Below are 5,834 nucleotides of genomic sequence, written 5' to 3' on the forward strand. Positions count from 1 at the left end.
TGCAGAAGAGGGCAAACAAAATGATCAGGGGCCTAGAGCACCTTCCTTATGAGGCCAGACTACAGCATCTGGGGCTCTTTACCTTGGAAAAGAAGTGACTAAGAGGAGACATGATCGAAGTGTATAAAATTATGCATGGAATGGAGAGGGTGGACAGAGATAAATTTCATCCCTCTCTCACAACACTAGAACCAGGGGTCACTCCATGAAACTGAAGGTCCGGAAATGTAGGACTGACAAGAGGAAGTACTTTTTCACACAGCATATAATTAATATATGGAATTCTCTGTCATGGGATGTGATGATGGCCACCAGCTTGGATGGCTTTAAAAGGGGCTTAGACAAATTCATGGAGAACAGGTCTATCAATGGCTACTAGTCTGATGTCTATGGGCCACTCTAGCCTCAGAGGCACAATGCCTCCCAATACCAGTTGCAGGGGAGCAACAGCAGGAGAGAGGACATGCACATAACTCTTACTTGTAAGCTCCCTAGAGGCATCTGGTGGGCCACTGTGTGAAATAGGATACTGGACTAGATAGGCCTTGGGCCTGATCCAGCAGGGCTGTTCTATGTACTTATGATTCCTGCTATCTCCATCCTTCATTCCCTTTCTTCATCATACTAGCACAAGGCTTTGGCCATGGTGGCTAGGGATTATGGAAGTTGTAGTCCAGTAATGTCTGACCCAAGGTTGAGAACCCCTGCACTAGAGTGTGACAAAATGTTTGGATCTGGCTGTACATGGCACATGCTTCAATGTACAACTTGACTCAGTCCATATACTATCCATCCACATCTCAGCATTCTTCTAGGATTGTGTGCATCAAATTTAAGAACAGTATTTTTATGCAATCTGTTGCTACTCAGTGTTGTTGCCTTTGCTGTCAGAAACATCACAGTGGGACTATAGAAAACACTGGCTTTGCTTCCTGTAGGGCTTTCCATTTTGCATTTTGATATGAACAATTTGGTTAATGATGTCACCCAGCAATGTTAAGTCATTTCAGTTTTAATTAGCTTCTGGAATTAAAGTGGGTTACATTTAGACCTTATTTAATTAAAAATGGATAACCTATATTTCACAGGCAAAGTACAGTTCTTCTCTGAACTTTCCCCTTTTTGCCACACCATGGATGTAATTAACAGGAAAGGTTCCAATAAATTCTTAACAAGAAAGGGCAGGAATTTTCTTTTCTTTAAAAAAAACAACAAAAAATCACCATGAGAGCAAGCAGCTTCAACTCGGTATGCTTTATAAGTGGGTAGGCAGGAATGTTTATTATTCAGCTCAATATACCACACTGACATTTCTTATCATTTCAGCATAACGGGGCCAGAGGGTCTGTAAATAGTATTTGCCTTCTGGCAGTTTTACACAATGATAATGTCCTTTGATGTCTAGGCTGTGCCCAACTGACAGAGACCCTGAGGCTATCTCTGTGCTTCCAAAGGTTGATAACCCCCCCTTTTTTCAGCAGCTAAAAGGAGCAAAAAGACACCCACCAAACCCCAAACATAAAGCAATAAAAATGTGTTCAATTATGGAATTCATTTTGCTACAAGAAAGGCAGGAATGACTAGCTTGAAGGTTACAGGAGAAATCTTAAAAGAAGAGGTCCCACAAGAAATCTGCCTTGGGCATGTGCATGCAGAATATATAACATATTGCAACATACAAAAGATCCTCCCCAACACTTTGTAATCAACATTCAAACAACACAGAAATGCAATGAAATTTATTTTATCCAAGACAACAAGTGGTATATAAGTATCCTGGTGTTCATGTTTATGTGCATGAACACTCCTACGTGTAGACAATGTTCTCCAGCCCAACAGCAAGGGCCAGGCTGACCATAGGGTTTTGGGTGCCTTAGGAAAATTTTGACTTTGGTGCTTCCCACCGCTGAGAAGTGCAGAACCCCAGACGTGCAGGCAGAGGTGCACCTATGTAATTTTTGAGCCTGGATCTAAAGGCCTTAGGAGGCCCTCCTGCTGCAAGTTAAGCATCATTTTTGAACATGTAGGTTCATGAGGACACAAACCACACCACCCAGGATAGACTAAAGAGGATTTAGGGGCCCCCAGGGTGTATGGAGGCCCTGGACTTTGGCCCCACAGTCCAGGGGTAAGAGTGCTTCTGCGTGCAGGATGCTCTTTCATTGGGCTGAGTGACTAGCCCATGTCCATGACAATCCAATGACTATCCATGCTGGTTTGAGGATACAATGGGAGAGGGAAAAGAGCTGAGGATCGTAAAACCCACCCAGAGCCAACTCTTCTTCTATTGCTGTTGCCTTCTTCGCAGCAGTTTAGGCTCTGCAATCCTCGGGGCCAACCAAACTCTCTTTCTGAGCTATGAGAAGCTTTCCTCTGCAAGCAACCAGGTCCAACTGCAGCCAAACCATCCATCATGCATACCACATTTTGGGGGGTCTGGGCACTTGAGAAACCAGGATGGAAGCTCCTACGTGAGCAGCTGCAGCAGTAATGGAATAGAGGGAGGCAGGGAGGGGGCAGGCACAGAGCATACTGGGTGGGGGGAGAAGAAGAAAGCAAGTCAGAGACCAGCTAGGAGGTGGGCCCTTCCCACTGGACTTCCACCCAGGGAGCTGCAGTGCCCTCCAAGAATTGTTGCCCTAGGCAATTGCCTAGGTCTGCCTAGTGGGCAGGTGGTTCTGGTAAGGGCATTCCAATTAATGCAGAGGCAGCTTCATGTCCTTCTTGCAGTCCTGTGTAATGAAATCCTACATAGAACAGCTCCCATTACAGCAAATTGGGAAGGTAACATACACAGAAGTGATCTCCATGTGAGCTGTGATGCATGAGACACCAGTGATGACTGGGAAAGGGGATAGATGAGATTAGGGCTTCACTGAATATCTGTCCTCAAAAGACCTTTTTACTAATTCAGAGGGCTGATGGAGGATGTGCTGTAGTAACCTCTAGGAAGGTGGAGAGAGCATTCAGTAGAGGCCCTTCTCTTGGATGCCTCCAGCATGATGGGCAAGTGAAACATCTCCAACTAAAAGGCAGCATACAAATAAAAGTAAGCACTTGTGCATGATTGATCAGAAGGAATGAAAAAGGAACATAGCTATAATTGAGCAGATGGGTTCAAAGAACCCATCTGAGGGGCCACCGGAGAGAGGGGTGAACATGGGATCCCTTGCCCTTAGCTACACCCCTGGAATGAAAGGTAAGCACATGCCTAACCCTCCTGTTGAAATCAATGGAACTTAAAATATTTAACCTTGCTTGATCATGCAGAAAGTTGCATTGCAATATAAGAAGCAGAGTGTTCTCTTGGCATTTGGGATGTCATTCCAGATGAAACAGCACCATAGCAATATATTCCTATAATTTCATTTGCAATACATAGATAACTGTATTAATACCTCCCAAATTTTGAAGGTCCATATGAGGGGTCTCTTCACCAGACATTTACATTCCATATACCATCTATCTAGTACCTGCTATTTGAGTGGGGGGGGAAATCTGCGAAGAAAACCATGACAAAGATTTTAATTTGCATTCTTTCATATCACCTAAAGCCATGTGAAATGCAAAACCATTAAAATGCTTAATATTTCCAGAATTGAAAGCTGAACACTAGATTTAAGACTTATTCTGATCTAAACAACTCCTGCTTAGGCTGCTGGCAAATGTGCTCAGTTAATGAGGACATCAGAAAACTTTGCTAAACCAAAGTTACTAGATAGCTTTCATACAAGGGACGGGTTCTCATGACCCACGTGAGGCTGCCCAACTGGGAACTGGGAGATTCATGGGCTGTTAGTGCTTCTGATTTGCAGTTGTAAGAACCTGGAAATTTCCTACAATATCGGATTGGCATTGCGCCAACCCAACATTAACCAGGATCAGTAACCTAGGAAGTGATCTAGGGTTGCCAGTGTTGGTCTGACATTGTGCCAACCCACCACTGCGAAGTCTCAGGTACTGATGACTGGAAATCAGGAGCATGCATATTTGCAAGGCTCTAAAGGTGAGGTATGAAGCAGTAAAGCTTTATCAAACTAATGCTGCCAAGGTAGCTTAACTCTTGCAAAGCTTGCAGTGGAAGTAAGCTATCTTTTACCTCAGTGAAGGTGAAAATGGCCAAAACAAAAATGATTACTGAATATCAGATATCAAAACAGGCCTTTAAATCAGGCATCCCCTGTTGGCAGTCATACCAATAATCTAATTATTTCCCCTTTGGTAATACATTTTAAAAGTAAAATTGTAAATGCGGTTTCCTCAGACATTAATAATGGGAAATGGCAACTTTTGGGATATAGATTTTGCAGCAAATGGGGTTTGCAAAGGGTGGGGGAGCAAAAAGGGGGAAAATGGCCTAGCCTGTTCTTATCCATTTAACAGCAGATATCAGCAGGTAGTTTTTCACTGAATAGAGATATCAGCACATCAAACTGCTGTGCAGGGCATATTTACAGTGGCCAGTTGATTTGTTGGCAACCCAAACTGTAAACAAAGATTCTTGGGAGCCTTTTAAAAAAGCTGCAATTGACAGCAAATATGAAAATCTGCAGCATTTCCTAAAAAAAGAAAGAAACAGTATTGACATCCCCCCCACCCGTCCTTTGCTTCCTCCCCAATGAACATTAAGTGTCATAAAAACAGGAACAAATCAATGCACTGCCTTCATTTCTCATCTTTGCATTCAGGGCAATGGCAAGTCTGAAGGTGTCTTTTGGGGCAGCTTCAATTCTTGTTTTCCACTCAGAGAAAAACTGTATGAGATGAAAAAGGGCCTCTGAGATTTAATTATCTTTCTATATTACCTCTTGCTAGGAAAAGAAAGTGTTTTGTAGCATTCTTCCAACTAAGAGTTCTGTTCTGGATACTCTTTTTGTTTTTAGGCAACATCTATCACTGCAAATAAAGCACTCCTATCTTTTTCTCTTTCCTGCATTTCTCTTGTTCTCACTGTTTCTCTCTTGTGCTCCGATGCATTCATTTAAATGTGAAAATGGAACTATTACCATGAGAAGGAACTCAACATTCATGTGTTGAAAGTTTCTAAGTTTGTCTCTGATCACCCTGAACTTATAACTGAGTCCTAGGAATACTGTTGGGTTGCAGCACGTCTCTTCTGTTTATAAGAAGGGTTTGGGTTTTTTTAAAAGCTTTTCTCTCACATCTTGGTTTATACACTTCTCCATAGGGCGTGTTGACACTGCATGATAAATTGGTTTAATAGTTCTTCCATTTCCATAGCGAACTTTGGGAACTGTTGCTGACATCACAGGAACACAGGAAGCTGCCCTATGTCAAGGCCATCTGCCTTATACCATTGGTCCATCTAGCTCCATATTGTCTACACTAACTGGCAGCAGCTCTCCAAGGTTTCAGGCAGAAGTCTTTCCCAGCCTCTGGAGATGCCAGGGATTGAACCTGGGACCTTCTGCATACAAAGCAGATGCTCTCCCACTGAGCTATGGCCCCATTTCCCCCAAGAGGTGGTACAGGGGTCTCCCATCCAGGTTCTGACCACACCAAAACCTGACTGTATCATGTGCCCTTAGGTCATGATCTGGGATCTTAACAAGTTGGTATGAATTTAAATGAGTTTTCCTTCAGTAAATTTAGTCAGGATGTCATCCTATGAGCCCATTCACATGTAACCGGAGTTTAAGGGGCCTCAGGTTGAATATTTTGTATGTTAGAATGCATGCAACTGCAGATCGGAACCAAAAACCTGGGTCCAGTTTTTTTTCCTTGTGAGACTCCTATTTGAACCTTCAGTCTGTAGTGGCTTTCACCACTCCGACCTGCCATTTGGTGGTGCCAGTGTTACGTCCAAATGCTGC

The 5,834-nt window shown here is 43.2% G+C and overlaps 1 non-coding gene across 1 annotated transcript; it reads right to left on the reverse strand.

Annotated features, from left to right (window-relative positions):
• Positions 1–5,397: 5,397 nt before the first annotated feature.
• TRNAT-UGU (transfer RNA threonine (anticodon UGU)) lies at positions 5,398–5,475 on the reverse strand. Its single transcript has one exon. It is a non-coding gene; the product is annotated as a tRNA-Thr (tRNA).
• Between the last annotated feature and the right edge of the window lie 359 nt (positions 5,476–5,834).

The sequence above is a fragment of the Hemicordylus capensis genome, chromosome 1 (assembly GCF_027244095.1).
Source record: "Hemicordylus capensis ecotype Gifberg chromosome 1, rHemCap1.1.pri, whole genome shotgun sequence".
In the NCBI taxonomy this organism is placed as follows: domain Eukaryota; kingdom Metazoa; phylum Chordata; class Lepidosauria; order Squamata; family Cordylidae; genus Hemicordylus; species Hemicordylus capensis.